Source organism: Gracilinanus agilis, chromosome 1 (genome assembly GCF_016433145.1).
Source record: "Gracilinanus agilis isolate LMUSP501 chromosome 1, AgileGrace, whole genome shotgun sequence".
Lineage (NCBI taxonomy): Eukaryota > Metazoa > Chordata > Mammalia > Didelphimorphia > Didelphidae > Gracilinanus > Gracilinanus agilis.
Genome location: NC_058130.1, coordinates 276,386,150 through 276,404,356, shown reverse-complemented (window position 1 = coordinate 276,404,356; position 18,207 = coordinate 276,386,150). Strand labels below are relative to the sequence as shown.

General features: G+C 34.4%; 1 pseudogene; it reads left to right on the top strand.

Annotated features, from left to right (window-relative positions):
• Positions 1-418: 418 nt before the first annotated feature.
• The window catches only part of LOC123250761, a 28,491-nt pseudogene continuing 10,702 nt past the window's right edge, over positions 419-18,207 (top strand).

Below are 18,207 nucleotides of genomic sequence, written 5' to 3'. Positions count from 1 at the left end.
TGTCATCAATCCTCATAGGATTCGTTTGGTTTCTTTTAACATTTTGTGCTCATTTGGCACTTTGCAGGTCAGCTTCTGTGCTCCTCTGTGGTTCCCTTCTCCTTGGATTCCACATATTCATGGAGCAAAAGTCTCACAATATTTAAATAACAAGAGGCAGATTTCCATAGTCCACCCCTTTTTGGTTATGCATTTATATGCAAAGTTAAGGATTCCTCAGGGAAATCAGCAGAAAAGTGGCAGAAGCAGGGAGCTGGGGATTTGGCAGGAAAAAACTGTGCTGGAGGATTCAGTGGGGGAGCTGGGAAGCTTAGCTCCCCAGGGGATCTGGAGGGAAGGAAGAGGTAGAGGAAATGATGGAGAGAGAAGAAGGGAGAACAGGAAAGATGAGTGGGACAAGGAATCCAAAAGGCAGTAGATGGAGTGGGAACCCGGAGGGGTTTCCCGCCTTTTGCATGGGCAGGAAGCCTGGGAGATTGTTGGCGGGGAAGGGGAAGGTCTCTTACGTGTAGGTTAGGTTCTGGGGTCCCTTTGTAAAGTCACTAAAATGTGGAGATTAAAATTAATATTCAATAACTCCAAATATAATATTTATAAAGATTTATTAATATTTAATTAGAGAGCTAGAGAACATGAGGAACATTCCCTACTTATCTCATGTGGAAGAGAGAGGGCATGGCAGAGAGAACCCAAATTACATACAAACTGTAATGACCCACATATAGGAAAGGCAAAAGGAATTGTGGGTAATGCAGAAAGGAAGTTTGGGTAGTGTAGTTTTAGGGATTCAAGATAATTATAACTATACATAAGTGAGAATCTGGAAATGCTAGACTTTACAGCAGAGTAAGAGGAACAACTGTCTGCTTAGCAACATTATGAAATCAGGCTTTACAGGAACACCATGATGACCTTGCTAGAAGATGCCAGCATTATCAAAGTCACAAGTTATCCCTCCACACATATATTTCCTAGCCACACATATTCCCTATAGGCATGCTTTGCTTCTCCTTGTGTGTTCCCTACGTACATCCATCACTCCCTATGATGTTACATTTACAAAGCACCTTAAGTTTAGAGAGGAGATATTTTTGTTGCTACTTTGCTTCCTATGCCATTTAATTAATTAAATTCCTTTGCTTTTAGCCAGATAGGTCCCCTGTTTTATTAGTAAAGTAAATGGATCAGTAGGGGCTTGTGAGTAGCAGTGTCAGAGATGCAGAATGGTGGATTAAGTAGGTCTTGGGGTAGCCATACCCTAGAAGACCTGCCATGTTATATTTTGGGTCCTCTAGAGAGTTAAAAATATGCATACTTCTTGTTATATTTCATTTGTTGAAATAACAAAAGACTATTAAAGCATGGATAGCTGTTTTTCTTTTAACGTTCTCTAGTATCCTGATTTCTTCTGGAAGATATTGATGTGATTATAATAAAAGGAATAACTAAGACAATATTTTTCTATATCTTAGTTACATGTTTATTAATATTTCCCAGGGAAAATACTTGTATTGGATCTATAGAATGGATAAATCCATAATTCTGAAATCATTATTGCTTAATAATTGAGATTCAAGATTAATTTTTATGCTGTGCCCATGAAGGTAATTAGCTGATCAGTTGATTTTTTTTTTACACAAATACTGATAAAACAGAAGTCCGTGGTTTGGAAGGAATGTTTGGAAACCCTCTTCTGAAAAAAAAAAGTCTTTTCTCCAGTCTGATGTTTAGAATTTTATTAATATAACCATCAACAGAAACAATGCTAAGTGATCAGCATGCTGACCATGAGGTTGTTGGAATATGTTCATCATTCTTATGTTTAATGGAAAAGGAATATATATTGTATGGCTTCATTTTAATTTTAAGTGGACTTTTCCATAATTCCCTCTAATGATTCTAGGAACATACACTGATAGAACTTCTGAGGGTAGGATGTGGTTGCTAGCACATCAGGCTGTTTATTTGCTTGAAGTGATATTGATCTGCCTGCTGTGGGCAATCCTAAATTGGATGCAAAGAATTCTGTAAATGTTCCTTCCTATCTCGTATTGTTAGAGACTATTACTTTCAGCACTGGTTGAAAGTAACAGGAGGTAGACTTTTAGTTTTCCATAATGGTTTTTAATTTTATTATGCAGTTATTGAGGTGGCATTCTGATGTGTTCATGCTGAAAGACAATTCACATACCTTAGACTTCTCTATCAGCAGTTTGAGAATAACAAAAAAAATCTGGAAATGCACCTTTAAAATGCCAATTTCTCCAGTTAACCTCAGGTTTGTAGCCTCTAAACTACAAGTGGCTCATCTGTACTCTGTAATATTCTCATCTAAGGGAGAGGTATGTTATCTAGGACCCTGATTCAATGGAATTGCCATGAGCTGAATCAAAGTACTTACTATTCTTTATATCAGATTAGTTAGGGCAGTTTCAGAGCTGAGAAGCTGTAGATTTAATTCCAGCTTCAATTTCAATAACTTTATTGGCATTACACGTTACAAATAGGTTTTCAGAGTTAACACATTAAGTATCGGTGTCTAGGGACAGATTTTGTATCACAAATCTTCATGTCCCATTACTGAACTTTTTTTTTTTACCTTCTGATTCAGTCAGAGTTGGAAATTGTTCTACTTCAAAAGGGCTGTTTAACTGCCTCTCTTTTCTCTCAGTGTATAACTATATCGTCCTTCAGTTTCTAGATGGTGGTCTCTTTTGATTTCAATTATTTGAAGTGGTATAGAAGATATTAGGAAAAATACTTCAAGGAAAGCAAGATAAAAATTCAAGATTAAGAATTGAGAAAATGTACCTCCCTCCTTTTTATCACAGAGAAAGCGGGCTATAACTATGGAATATTATATACACCTTCAGCTAATGTGTTGTTTAGTTTTGCTGAATGCTTTTTTCTCTCTCTTTTTGAATCTTTATAAGAACAGACAGTTAGAGGAGTAGGGAAAGGGAAGAATATATTCAGATATTATGGTGAACTAAAAAATAAATTAAAAAAGAACCAGATTTATGCTTTCTTCATTTATTTATTTGAGGGATAAAGAGAATAGTGGAGAGAGTGACAAAAACAAATATACTCATGAATGATAGAAACTTTTATGCTATTTTCTTTCCCCCCCATTCATTGCATTTGTATTATTTCCAGTTATTTTGACATTACAAAGTTTCCATGAATATTTTCATACATACAGTTTTTTATCTTCTAAATAATGACCATATGGTCTAATCCTATGGCCTAATCATATGATCCTAATGGAATCACTAGGTCTAAAAAGAAAAAAACAAATTCATAGCTTTAGCAATGTACTGTTAGACTTGTTTCTCCATGTTTCCATCAGCATTTAATTTGATCACTTTAACTCATCTGATTCTCAGTTAGCACACATTATTACAACCATACTAAGCTAGATTGGTTCTTAGGTAGTAGATATACTCTGTCGCCAGAACCATACAATTTCCAAAGCCAAGGCTTTTCAGCTTGATCATACCAGTGGAGTTTTTGCTTCAGTACCACAACCCCTTAGGGATGCAGGATTATCTCCATAATATGATAAGTATTAAAGGAAGACTTTTGCAGAATATATTTCTGCTCTCTAAACCATTGTTGGCCCAACAGAAACTGCTTGGATCAAACACACACTTAATCTTAGATCTACTACTAACCTCATGCAGGGGTGTGTGTGTGTTCTCCAGATATCTATCATATTTAACTTATTTTAAGATTTGATTCTTCTTCTTAACTTCTTTATTGATTTTTTTAAATTCACATAGTTACAAAATGGAAAAATTAACATCATCCACTATTATTAGTTTGTTATCTATTTCCATCTGAATCTCATTTAGTTTTTCCTTTAAAAATATGGATACTATAACACTTGGTATATACAGGCCCAATAATGATAATGCTTCATCATCCATAATATCCCTACCCCTAACATAGTATATTTACCTTATTCATTCCTTTCAATTTTATTTATTTTAGTCTTTACTCTGTCAGAGATTATGACTGATCTCCCTGATTTCTCTGGATCAGATGATACATAGTATAGTCTGTTCTTGCCCTTCATCTTTGCTTTATATATGCCTCTTATTTTCAGTGTGTTTCTTGTTGCCAACACATTGACAGGTCCTGGGTTTTGATCCTTTCTGCTATCTATTTTCTTCTCAGGGTTGAATTTGTCCCAACACTTTCAATGTCATAGTCACTAGCTATGCATTCCCATCTACTCAGTTCCTCCTCACTGTCTGTCCCCCTCTTACTTTACTTACACCATATGCCTCCTCAGATGCCCATTTTCCTTTGTCCAATACATGTCCAATTCATACTCCTTCCCCCAAATTCTCCCTTATCCTCTTCTTTTGCTCTTCTAGTTCCAAATTGGTCCACCTTTCCAAAGATCCTTCCCTGCTCCCTTCCACCTTACTTTTTAATTGTTTTTCTATCAACCTTTATAAAAATCTCTTCTTTATCTCCACAACCATGCCCTTTGTCATATGAGTTTGATTCTAAAAAATTCCTCCCCATCTTGTCCTGAGTTCCTCCCTAACCTGTCACCTGCTACTTCTTGATACATACGCCTCTTCTCAATCCCTTATCCCATCCGCTTCCCTCCTGTTCTTATTTATATTAAGAAAAAATTTCCCTTCTAATTGCTTATGTTGTTGTCTCTTTATCCAAGGTCTGATGAGAGTAGCCCTTCACTCCCTTCTCCCCTTCTCTGAGGTAGTTCTTCTACTCATTCCTCCTCCATATGAGATACCCATTTAACCTTACCTCCTTCTGGTCTATTCCCCTACTATTTTGTCTTATTATATTATGCTTATCACAATCTCAAGCTTTCCACCATATATGGCCCTTCAAAATATCCAAGCAATGATGCGGTTCTCAGGAACCACAGATGACATTTATCCATACAAGAATCAAACACTTTAACCTTGTGGGTTAACTATGATTATCTTTCATTACTTTTGCATATTTCTTATAGATCGTTTTTCTGCTGAGTTCTGCGGAGGAATAGTTGAAATCCCTTAGTTCATTAAATATTCATTTTTTACCTTTTATAATTATGCTCATCTGTGCTGGATGTTTTCCTAGTTTGTTAGCCTAGTTCTTTTGCTCTTTGAAATGCTATGTTCCATGTCCTGTGTTCTTTTAGTATTGTGGCTGCTAAATCTTATGTATTGACTAGTTCCATAGTATTTAAATTGTCTTTTTATTGTTCCTTGTAGCATTTTTCTTCTTAAATAGGGATTTATAGAACTTAGCAATGATGTTCCTGCACATTTTCATCTTTGGCTCCCTTTGAGGTGGTGTTGGTGCGTTCTTTCAATTTCTGTTTTACCATCTGATTAAAGAATTTATGGGCAGTTTAACTTGATGATTCATTGGAGGATGGTGTCTAATCTCTTTTTTTAATCCTAACTTTTTGGGAGTTCAACTATTCTTATAGTGTCTCTTGATCTATTTTCCAGGTCAGTTGTTTTTGTGATAATATGTTTCATATTTTCATCTATTATTTCATTCTTTTAATTTTACTTTATTTCTGCTTGTCTTAGGAAATCATTAGCTTTCCTTTGTCTAATTATAGTTCTTATTTATTCCATGAGGTTCTATATCTCTTTTTCCATTAGGGTGATTTTTCTTTCATAATTTTCTTGATTTTCTTTTTCTCAACCTCTCCCATTTGGTTTTTGCTGTCTTTTTAAAGCTTTTTTTTTAAACCCGTGGTCATTTATTGTATTTCTTTGCTGTTTTTGAAGACGGGTGTTTTTACTGTCCTCTGAGTTTGAGCCAAGGTCTTCTATTTCCCCACAATAGCTATCAGTACTTGGATTATTTTACCATTGCTTGATCATTTTAATTTATTTGTTTAAAACATTTTTAGCAACCAGGCCAGTAGATTTAACTATAGACTTTTTTTTTTTACTGGGCTCCCAGGTTTCCTATTATGCTGCAATATATTACTTCAGGTTTCATGATTTCTCTTGTGTTTGTTTTTACTTGAGTCCTATTTAGTTTTTATAATTCAGGGTCTACTTAAACCCCAGTCTGTGATTGACTTCAAGTGTTCCATAGCCCATGTATAGTTCTGTATAATTGGAAAATCTTGAACACCTAAAGAATGCATTGCCCAGAATTCCTTTCTGTATTACCTATAATGCTTTTCATTTTGTTTACATTTGTGTGGTCACATTTTTTTTTAACCCTTGTACTTTGGTGTATTGTCTCATAGGTGGAAGATTGGTAAGGGTGGGCAATGGGGGTCAAGTGACTTGCCCAGGGTCACACAGCTGGGAAGTGGCTGAGGCCGGGTTTGAACCTAGGACCTCCTGTCTCTAGGCCTGACTCTCACTCCACTGAGCTACCCAGCTGCCCCTGTGTGGTCACATTTGTATAAGTTCTGAGGCTCTGCTTTGCTTTCTTTCTTTTGCTCCAGTGAGTGAGCTGGTTAGTACCCTTTTAGTTAGTCTCTTTTGTTAGTTTATTATTAATAAAGTTTTATTAAATATAATACTCAGTTATTAGATATGAATTTTAAAATCTACAGTTCTATCACTGCAACCATAAGCAGTCAGTCTGGCTCTCCCTATGGCAGCAATCAGAGGCTCCAATCTCATAGGAGTGGCCATAGCTGATGGGACCTCAATCTCTCAGAAACCACGTTCACCAGTATATGCTCCTTCCTTACCCTTCTTCTCCTGTTATCACAGCCTGGGACAGGGAGGTATCCAGTCTATGATCCTCATGTCTCCAAAGTTCTTTACAACCATAATAACTCAAAGGGTGATTATTGTTTTTCCTATATTTTAAAATCAAAATACTTATTTAATAGTTTAAAAATTCTTAGCAAAATTTTGCTTCTGAATTATGCATCACTATGAGATATTTCCCCCACATCAATCTCATTTGGAGATGAGAAACAGCAAATGAAAATAGGAAATAAGCAGGAAAAATTCAATAGAACACAGAAAAGAAAGGAAGGAGAATCATGTGCTGTTTTTAAAGTGAGGGAAAAAAGCTATGTTTTAGTAATGTTTCATTAAATGACTTCTTACAGGCATGGCTTCTATCCCAGACTAATCTACCTCTTTGCTTATCTTTCCTGGTTGCATTTGGAAAAGAAATGTCAAAAGATGTTATTAATATCTATCATAGTACTAGTTCAGAACAAAAGAACAATCAGTTAATCTGTATTAAAATATTTTTGCATATTTTGTGTATCCTGAGAACTCTATGAGGTAAATGTTTATTCATTTGTTCATTCCTAATCTCTTCATTTTCAAGAGTTTACAGCAGTTCCTGTAAAATTGAAATGACAGTGTTGTGGTAGCTCACTATGACATTGCTTTTAGCCCAAGTATCTAAGTATGATAACTTTGCTGTTTTAAAATTTGTTTCTACATGTCTAATCGATTTTAATAATAATTTTGACATTTTGTGATCTGTATTCTCTTTCTTTCTCCCTCTTCTCACTCCAACACTGCAAATAATATGATATATGTTATACATATGTTATCATACAATACCTATTTCCAAATTCATCATGTTGTGAAAGAAAAACATATCTCTTACACCAGGAAAATTTGTGGAGGAAATAAAGGGAAGAATGGCATACTTCAATCTGCATTAAGATTTTGTCAATTCCTTCTATGGCAATAGTTTGTTTTTGTTTTTGTTTTTTCTCATGAGTACCTTGGAGTTGTCCTGCATCCTTGAACTGCTGATAGTAATTAATTCATACACAGTTTATCAATATGCATTATTGCCTTTTCTGTGTACAACATTCTCTTGGCTCTGCTCACTTCACTTCCCATCACTTCAAGTAAGTCTTTCCAGACTTTTTTTAGTTATCTTGTTTGTCATTTCTTATGACACAATAGTATTCCATTATAATCACATGCTTCAACTTGTTCAGTCATTCTTTAATTGATGAACATCCCTTCAGTTTCCAGTTCTTTGCTACCACAAAAAAGAGCTGCTACAAATATTTTTGGACAAATAGGCACTTTTCCCCTATTTTTAATCTCTCTGGAATACAGACCTAATAGTGGTGTTGCTGGGTCAAAGGATATGCATAATTTTATGGAGCTTTGGGAATAGTTCCAGATTGTTTTTCAGAGTGCTTATAGTAATTCAAAGCTCCACCAACAGTGTATTAGTATCTCAATGTAACTACATCATTTTCCATTTTTTTTGTCATTTTTGTCAGTGCCAGGTGTGAGTGACTAATTAATAGTGATTCTGAATATTTTTTATGACTTGAGAATTTAATTTCTTCATCTGAGAGTTGTCTGTTCATGTCTTTGACCATTTTTCAATTTGGGAATGCTTTGTTTTCTTATAAGTTTGACTCAATTCTCTATATATTTGAGAAATGAGGCCTTTGCTAAAGATTACCTTTGATTTTAAAAAAGGAAATAATTATATTTTATTTATTTTAAAATTCGTTTCTTTAAAATTCTGAGTTTTAAACTCAGGAGAGTTTAAACTTCTAGTCCTCTTGCACCCATGGAGAAGGGAAGCAATATATCTATTATACATGTGAATTCATGCGAATAATAAAGGATGATACTTTTGAGAGATTAAGTGTCTAAGACCTGACAAGATACACAGAAATGTCTACTTCCAAGAGTAACTTTCTTTTTATTCAAAGAGTATTAGAATGAAATTATGTTTAGGTACCTTTATTCAGAGTCTCCAGAATATGCTAAGCACTCATATAATTGAAAGAGTTCATCTAAGTCCCGATTAGTGTGAATAATGAATACTATGAAGCTATAACATCATTCAAATTTGCACAATTTCCTTTAGGCTGTAGCCAATTACCATTTTCTACATAATCGTAGTTTGATACAATGAGAATTTGAAATGTGATTCATCATTTGTATTAATTGGAACTTTATCCTTTATTAATGGAAAAATCTTCAACAATCAAGTATATCATTTTGCAGGGAAAGAGAGAAAATAAATAAAAGAAAAAAAAAACAAATACACCATTATATATGCCTAAAATGAGATAGGGGTTAAGGGAGGTCATATCTGCCTTGTTAACATGTAGTTTGCTAAAGTGATTTCATAGGACATTCTATATCTAAGAAAAGTGGTATTTCTCATTAATGGGATAGATAAAACTAACAGGACAGTGCACTGGTTGCTTTCTTGTCAGTAAAAAAAAGTTAGATGAAGAAAAAAACAAAAATTTCAATTAATTTACAGCAACAGCTGAAGGGGAACAAAATCAATGAAAGGAGCATACTTATTAGAGACCTCCAGTTGCCATAAAAGTGAAACTAAATCACAGTGACAGTGTCTGAACTTCAGATAAATTGCTTTGAATTCAGAATGGGAGCCTGGAGAAATAATGGAAATGATATTGCAGCTGGTTGGAGGAAAGGGGATAAGACTTTTTATATGCATCCCTTCTCCTGATCTCCCTGATATTGTTGGGATCGAATGTTGATTTGTGATCTGTATTATTTTCTGTGGAGGGACTCGTATTGTTTATCTAGCAGATAATGAAATCTTCTGAATGCTACCAAGGAGTCCAAAGGGAAGAGAATTATTTTGTCCTGGGAATTAAAAGGCTATTTTTGCTGTTAACCAAAACCAAGGTGACCCTCAGAGAGTTATCAGCTTTCTCTGAAGAGAAACAGAAGATACAGAGGATGAAGTGAAGGGTCCGTTCTCTCCTACTTTCCCCAACAGTTCTGAAATCATTAAAACCATAGTTATTTTTCTAGGAGATCTTTCTGATGACCATTTTGGGAAAGAAGAGTTTTAGTATTTTTTCCCATTATTATTTTTTTTTTTTACTTTCCATGAGTTTTACATTTCTTTAAAAAAAAAAACACTCGTCTTTAGTCTTAGAATCAATATTATGGATTGTTTCCAAGACAGGAGAGGTAAGGGTTAGGCAATGGGTGTTAAGTGACTTGCCCAGGCTCACACAACTAGTAAGTGACTGAGGCCAGATCCACCTTAGACCTTCCATCTCTAGGTCTGGCTCTCAATCTGTCCTCAAAGAGTTTACATTTTATTGGGGAGGGAGATATAAATATTCACAGGGGGACAGATATAGAAGAGCAGAAAATACATTCAAGTCATTTAGGTGAAGAAAATAATATCGGCTAGAGAAATCAGGAAAACTTCTTGAAGGATGTGGCACTAGAGGTGAGAAAGAGGTAAGGAACGAAAACAATTTAGCCATGGAGGAGGACATGTAAAAATACACAATTATAAAAGACATAGGCATATGTATGTAGAATTATTTTGACTAGCATATAGAGTTCATGCAAGAGAATAATGTATTGTTAGCCTAGAATCTAGGCTGGAGTCAGACTGTGAATGTCTTTAAATACCAAGGAGAGACTTTCTAGGTCATCTGACCAAAATGGATGAGGACTGGATATTTTCTATAATCCTCATTAACTCTGAAAAGTTCCAAAAGAGGAATTATGTGCCAAAGGAAAAGCAATTTCATTTTTTCTAAAGCCTAAGACACTAAAAAGCCTTAAAATTTTAACAATCTCATGAATTTATAACTTTCACTCAGAACCCTCCTTCTCCTGCCCCTAATTTCCTTGATAGTACTTGTCCCCTGCTTTGAACTCCCTATTCTGTGGCAATAAGCAGAAATCCTCTACCTTTCCCAGCTCTTTGAGGAGGCATTGGGAAAATACAGAGAAGAGAAAGAATGTTGCCAGAGCTAGCATTGTAGCACTTAGCCAGAAAACTGAAGAACAGAGGGAAGCAGTGAAATAAATCAGCCTGTACTGAGGAGTGCACCAGGCCTGATGGAAAGGAGACCAACATTCATCTGAGATCATTCCTCTTTCTCCACATAATTAAAACTGATAAAAAGTGAATTCTCTAAATAGGTAGAAGCTAAGATAACTTTGAGGTCTAGCCTGTAAGGGGATCCACTCTCAAAGAAGTCAGAAAGGGAGGATAAGAAAGTATAAGCAAAAACAGAATAACATTAATAAAGATTTCAAGAGGAAAAACATTTAGTTAAAAATCTAAAGCATAAAAATCAATTAGAAAAATATTAAAATAGAAGAGGATGACCACCAAAACATCTAAATAAGTACAAAATCTTAAAACAAATATTTTGGGACAAAGCTAATTACAAAAAATCCAAAGATAATTAAAGTCTAAATGAGACAGAATCATTTGGATTCCAAGAACCACATCAGAATGTTTCTGAATGGCTGATGAGAAAAAAATGGAATCTTGAAAGAAATTAAAAGGGGAAAATTGCAGAATTTATGTTAATTACAAAGGAAAATCATTAGTTGGATAGAAAAACTTGAAGCCATGGTGGCAAGTCTCATTAGATAATCAAAAACTCTGACAACTGACTGTGAATACAAATATACCAAAGTGAAAGATAATCTAGGAGAGAAGTAAAAAGTATTAATGATAAAAGAACATATGATCTCTATACAGGCAGTGTATAGATATCAAAGAAAGGCTGTGGAAAGACAATTGAAGGATCAAATTACCCCTTGCACTAGCTCATCTTCCATTTAGCTTTCATCCTCTAAAACAAAAGAGGGCATCAGATTAGAAAATATCAACTGTTGTTTTCTTTTTTCTTTTTTATTAATCAATTTATTTATTTAGAATATTTTTCCATGGTTACATGATTAATGATTTTTCCCACCCTTCTTTCCTCCCCACTCCCTGAGCTGACAAGCAATTCCAGTGGGTTATACATGTATCATTGTTCAAAATCCATTTCCATATTACTTATATTTGCAATAAAGTGATCTTTTAATGCCCAAACCCCAATCATACCCGGTTACTGATTATATGTTTTTCTTCTGTGTTTCTACTCTCACAGTTCTTTCTCAGGATTGGATAGCGTTCTTTCTCATGAGTTCCTCCATGTTATTCTGAGTCATTGCATTGCTGCTAGTAGAAAGATCTGTTACATTTGATTGTGCCACAGTGTATCTGTCTCTGTGTATATGGTCCTCCTGATTCTGCTCCTTTCACTCTGCATCAGTTCCTGGAGGTCATTCCAGTTCACACAAAAATTCTCCAGTTCATCATCCCTTTTAGCACAATAGTATTCCATCACCATCAGATACCAAAATTAGTTTAGCTATTCCCCAATCTATGGACACCCCTTCATTTTCCAATTTTTTGCTACCACAAAGAAAGTAGATATAAATATTTTTGTAAAGTATTTTTCCTTATTATCTCTTTGGGGTACAAACCCAGCAGTGGCATGGCTGGATCAAAGGGCAGCCATTTTTTTCAAGCCTTTTGTGCATAATTCCAAATTGCCCTCCGGAATTGTTGGAATAAGCTCCTGTTTTCAAGAAATAAGTCTAAAAAACAAAGACATACATATAGAGAATGAAAACCTAAGTGTAGAACAGAATTTAGTGTGAATAAAGTAAATCTATAAAAACCATGAGTTGCAATCATAATATCATAAAAGGGAAAAAGTAAAAGTTTGCTAAATTAGAGATAAGTAAATTACATTATGTCAAGAACCATAGAAAATAAAACCAGATCAGTATTAAACTTCTTTGTTCCAAATGCTATAACATTTAAATTTATAAGGGAAAATTTAATTGAATTATAAGAAGACAGTATAAAATAGTAACAATGAAGAGTAGCATTTTGCCATTTTTATTGTAACCTTGGCCTAACAATGAGCAATGAATGTTTTTCCAATTGTTTAGATATAACTTTATTTGTATGAAGTGTTTTGTAACTGTGGTCATATAATTCCTGTACTTGTCTTGACAAATAAATTCCCAAGTATTATAAATTGTCTAGAGCAGTGATGGGCAAACTACAGCCTGTTGGCCAGATGTGGCCCCCTGAAATGTTCTATCTGGCCACCGATATTATTCCTAATCTGACAAATACAATGAGTAAGATACAACACAATGAAACTTCGAAAGAGTTGCCTTAGAAACATACTGACAGATGAGTATTTCCTTTCCTTTTTTGCCCATCACTGGTCTAGAGTGATTAAAATACAATTTCTCTTTTTAACTCTTACTGCTGAACTTTGTTCGAAATACATAGAAATACATAGATTTATGTGGGCTTATTTTGTATCCTGCAACTTTGTTAAAGGTATTAATTATTTCACATAGCTTTTTAGTTGATTCCCTAGGATTTTCTAAATACGCCATCATATCCATAGAGTGATAATTTAGTTTCTTCTTTCCTTTCTTTAACTCCTTCAATTTCTTTTTCTTCTCTTATTGCTAGAGCTCACATTTCTAGCACAATATTAAATAATAGTGGTGAAAATGGGCATCCTTGTTTCACTCCAGATCTTATTGGGAAGGCTGCAAATTTATATAGCAGAAGATAGTTGCTGATGGTTTTAGATAAATAGTACTTATTATTTTAAGGAAAGGCCCTTTTATTCTTCTGGTTTTTAGTTTTTTTTATAAGAATGGGTATTATATTTTCTCAAAGACTTTTTCTGCATCTATTGAGATAATCATGTGATGTCTGTTAGTTTAGTTATTGATATGGTCAATTATACTGATAGTTTTCCTAATATTAAACCAGTCTTTCATTTCTGGTATAAATCCCATCTGGTCATAGTGAATAGTATTTGTGATATATTGCTGTAGTCTTTTTGCCCAGTTATTTAATTTAAGATTTTTTCATCAATATTCATTAAGGACATTTCTTTGTAATTTTTCCTTCACTGTTTTTGGTTTTCTGGCTTGGTATCAGCACCAAATTTATGTCATTAAAACAATCTGGTAGGACTCATATTTTGATTATTTTGCCAAATATTTTATATAGTATTGGGATTAAATGTTCTTTTTAATGTTTGTTAAAATTCACTCATGAATCTATTTGGCCCTTAGGAATCAGTTGGCCTTGATGAACTAGGAAGTTGATTTTGACTTTCTGGGACCTTAATAGTATTTACAATCCAAGCACAAGCTTGATCTTAAAGTGATTGGATTAGCTAGGCTTGATTCCAAGATCTGACTACATTAAGTTTGTCCTCAACAAGGTAGGCTACCAGCTTAGTGAGTAAAGGCTGTCAGAGGCTTGTCGATTTAACAGGGTTCATTGGATAAGTTGAAAGAAAGGGAAACTGGGAGATGGGAGAGAGGGAGATAAGAGAGCCCTATTTAGCTTTAAATCTATAATAAGTGTAATAAATTAGGATGACATATAAATATAGATTTGGCCTAGGTGCTGAGTCCAGGGGACTTTGAGAGTCTCCCCTGGCTCAGAAGCTGTTATAGATTTTCAGAGATATTAATGATGAAATGTTGATGAATAATCTTGTTAGATGTTTAAGACTTAGCTGCCTTATCAATAATGAAATGATTGATAAAATTAGTAAAGTAGTCTGAATCCCGCCTGTCTATACCAATTTATCCTCCTCCCAGGGCCTGGACAGTAGACAACCTCCTGCCTCCCTAACCCAGAGAAAAGAGAGCCCAGAGGCTGTTCAGGTCTCAGTATTTATAGAGGATCACCAACTGAAACTTGGCATGTGCCACCTCCTGCCAGCTGGCTGGGTTCTTTGTTCCATGGTTGGTAAACTGTTGTTTGCAATTTTAAGATGGCTGTCATCCTGACAGGCATAACACTTGTTCAATTTCTTTTTCTGAAATGGGATTATTTTATATGTCATATTTCCTCTTTTGTTAATTTTGGCAACTTATACTTCTGCAAATATTCATCTATTTCACCAAGAATGTCAAATTTATTGTCATATAATTGGGCAAAATAACTCCTAATGATTGCTTTACTTTTCATTTGAAGCAAATTCACCCTTTTCATTTATGATACTAATAATTTGGTTCTCTTCTTTTTCTTACAAATTAAATTAACCAATGCTCTATATTATTTGTCTCTTTTTTCATAGAACCAATCTCTAATCTTATTTATTAGTTAAATAGTTCTACTTACAGTGTTATTAATTTCTGCTGATTTTTATAATTTCTAATTTAGTTTTAATTGGGCATTTTTAAATTGCTCATTTTCTCATTTTTTAATTGGATGCCCAATTTATTGATTTTCTTTTTCTCTATTTTATTGATATAAGCACTCAGCTATATTAATTTTCCCCTAAGTATGCTTTGGCTATATCCCATAAATTTTGATATGTAATCTCCTCATTGTCTTTCTCTTTAATAAAATCAGTGATTGTTTCTATGATTTGTTCTTTGATCCACCTGTTTTGAACAATTTCATTATTTAGTTTCCAATTAATTTTATGTTTCTATGAACCCTTATTAATTATTTTTTTATTAAATTATGATCTGAAAAAGTTGCATTCATTAATTCTGCTTTTCTGCAGGTGGTTGTTAAGTTTTTATACCCTGGTACATGGCCAATTTTTTTGTATGTGTCATGTGCCACTGAGAGAAGGTATATTTCTTTTTATCCCTATTCAATTTTTTCCAGATATCTATTAAATTTAAATTTTCTAAAATTTCTTTCACTTCCTTTAATTCTTTCTTATTTATTTTTTTGTTAAATTTATCTAGTTCTGAGAGGGGAAAGTTGAAGTTCCCTGTTAATATGGTTTTCCCTTCTATTTTCTCCATAAATTCTTATTTTTTTAAAAAAAATATGGAGACTATATTTTTGGTGCATATATATTAAGTACTACTATTACTTCATTGTCTATACTACCTTTATCTCAAGATGTATTTACCTTCTTATCTCTTTTTTTAGTCAGATTTATTTTTGCTCTAGCTTTGTCTGAGATGTTGATTGCTACTGCTGCTTTTTTTAAATCTTAGTTGAAACCTAAAAGATTTAGCTCTATCCCTTTACCTTTATTCTATTTGTGTCTATCTGCCTAAAATAAGTTTCTTGAAAATAATATATGATAGGATTCTTGTTTTTAGTCCACTCTGCTATCAGTTTCTATTTTATGGGTGAGTTCATCCCATTTGCATTCAGTTATGTTTTATCATCTGTATATTCCTCTCCATCTTGTTTTCCCCTTTTAATCTTGCATTTTTCTATTTCTACTCTGTCCCTCCACACAAGTGTTTTGCTTTTAATCACTTCCTCCAACTTCCTCCTCCTTTATATTACTCCCCTCCTTACCACCCCTTTTCTTATTCTTCTTCTCCTTCTCTATAGGGTAAGATAAGATTCTATACCTCAAAGAATCTAGCTATCATTTCCTGTCTCAGACAATTCCAAGGAGAGTATGGTTTTATCATCCATAACTACCTTCATCATTCCCTCCACTGTAATAGTTCTTTTCCCCCCATGCCTCTTTATATGATATAATTTATTCCATTTTACCTCTCTTTCTATTTCTCTTAGTGCAATCCTTTTTTACAACCCTTGATTTTTTTTTGCATATCAGTCTAAACAGCCTACTACCAAACTATCTATGTATACTTCTTTTAACTACCATGATAATGATAAAAAATTTAAGTTACAAATATTATCTTTCCATGTAGGAATAAAAACAATTTGACCTTATTGTGTCCCTTAATTTTTTCTCTTTCTTATTTACCTTTTTATGCTCCCCTTTTATTTTTGTATTTGGACATCAGATTTTATGTTTAGGTCTGGTCTTTTTTCAAGAATGCTTGGAAACCTTCTATTTTATTAATGGTCACATTTTCCCCTGAAATAATATAGTCAGTTTTGATGGGTTAATGATTCTTGGTTGTAAACCCAGTTCCCTTTCCTTCTGAAATATCATATTCCCAAACTTCTAATCCTTCAAATTATAATCTGCTACATCCTGTGTAATCCTTAGTAGGACTCAATGATATTTGAATTGTTTCTTTCTGGGTACCTACAGTATTTTCTCCTTAGCCTGGGAGCTCTTGAGCTTGACTGTCACGTTCCTGGAAGTTGTCATTTGGGGATTTACTGCAGGAGGTGATCTGTGGATTTTTTCAATTCCTTTTTTACCCTCTTTTTCAAGAATATCAGGGTAGTTTCCCTTGTTAATTTCTTGTAATAAGATATCTAGGCTTTTAAAATTTTTTTATCATGACTTTCAGGTAGTCCAATAATTCCAATATTGTCTCTCCTGGATCTGTTTTTAAGATAATTTGTTTTTTTCCAATGAGATATTTAATATTTTCTTCTACTTTTTCATTCTTTTGATTTTGTGTTATTGTTTATTGATGTCTCATAAAGGCATTAGCTTCTATTTGTCCAATTCTAATTTTTAAAGACAGATTTTCTTTTATGACATTTTGATCTTCCTTTTCTACTTGGTTGAGTCTACTTTTCATGGAACTATTTTCTTCATTGAATTTTTGTGCCTTCGTCTCCCTTGCCCAATTTCTATTTTTAAGCTACTATTTATCTTTTGCATTACTTTATTTCCCTTGTTTTTCTTCTACCTCTCTTATTTGGTTTTGAATTCTTTTTGAGATCGTCCAGTGCGTGAGACCAATTCTCATTTTTCTTTGAATTTTTGCATGTAGTTGCTTTGCTTCACTGTTCCCTACTGAATTTGTGGCTTGATCTTCATTTTTTATAGGTTGTTGTTTTTTACTGTTTGCTCACTTTCCCCGTCTGTTTTTTTCTTTTTCTTTCTTTTTCTTTCTTTTTGCCTCTGTGCTAGGAATGCTGAAAAAATGGCTGACTCTGTCTTCTCTGTTAATGGGTTGCAAGACTCAGAGCATTGTGAGCTATTTTGCCCTGGAATAGGGTATTCAATTTAGGCTTGAAAGGGCCAAATGCTAGGGACTTTGGGGCCTCACTGGGGCCCTAGTTCCAGGGCTTTGGACTTCAAGTGATAGGTGTAGGATGCTCTACCTTTAGCTGAGACAGGATTCTAGGATTCCAAAGATGACATATGCCCAGGTTTGCAACCTAGTGCAGCAAGTGTGTGTGTGTGTGTGTGTGTGTGTGTGTGTGTGTGTGGTTGGCCTTCATTACTCTGTGTAGTGTTTTACTTCCAGTTCCTCCTTATCCCATGACGACCAACTCTCTCTGCCTACCTTTCAAGTTGTTTTCTACAGGAGAGCATCCTCACTCTGTCTCCTTGTTTTTTCTGTGACTTCAGTCATTTTTTTTTTACATTTTTAAAGCCTTAAGTTCTGTGTGTCCTAGGTAGAAGAGTGGTAAGGGTGGGCAATGGGGGTCAAGTGACTTGCCCAGGGTCACACAGCTAGGAAGTGTCTGAGGCCGGATTTGAACCTAGGACCTCCCGTCTCTAGGCCTGGCTCTCAATTCACTGAGCTACCCCAGCTG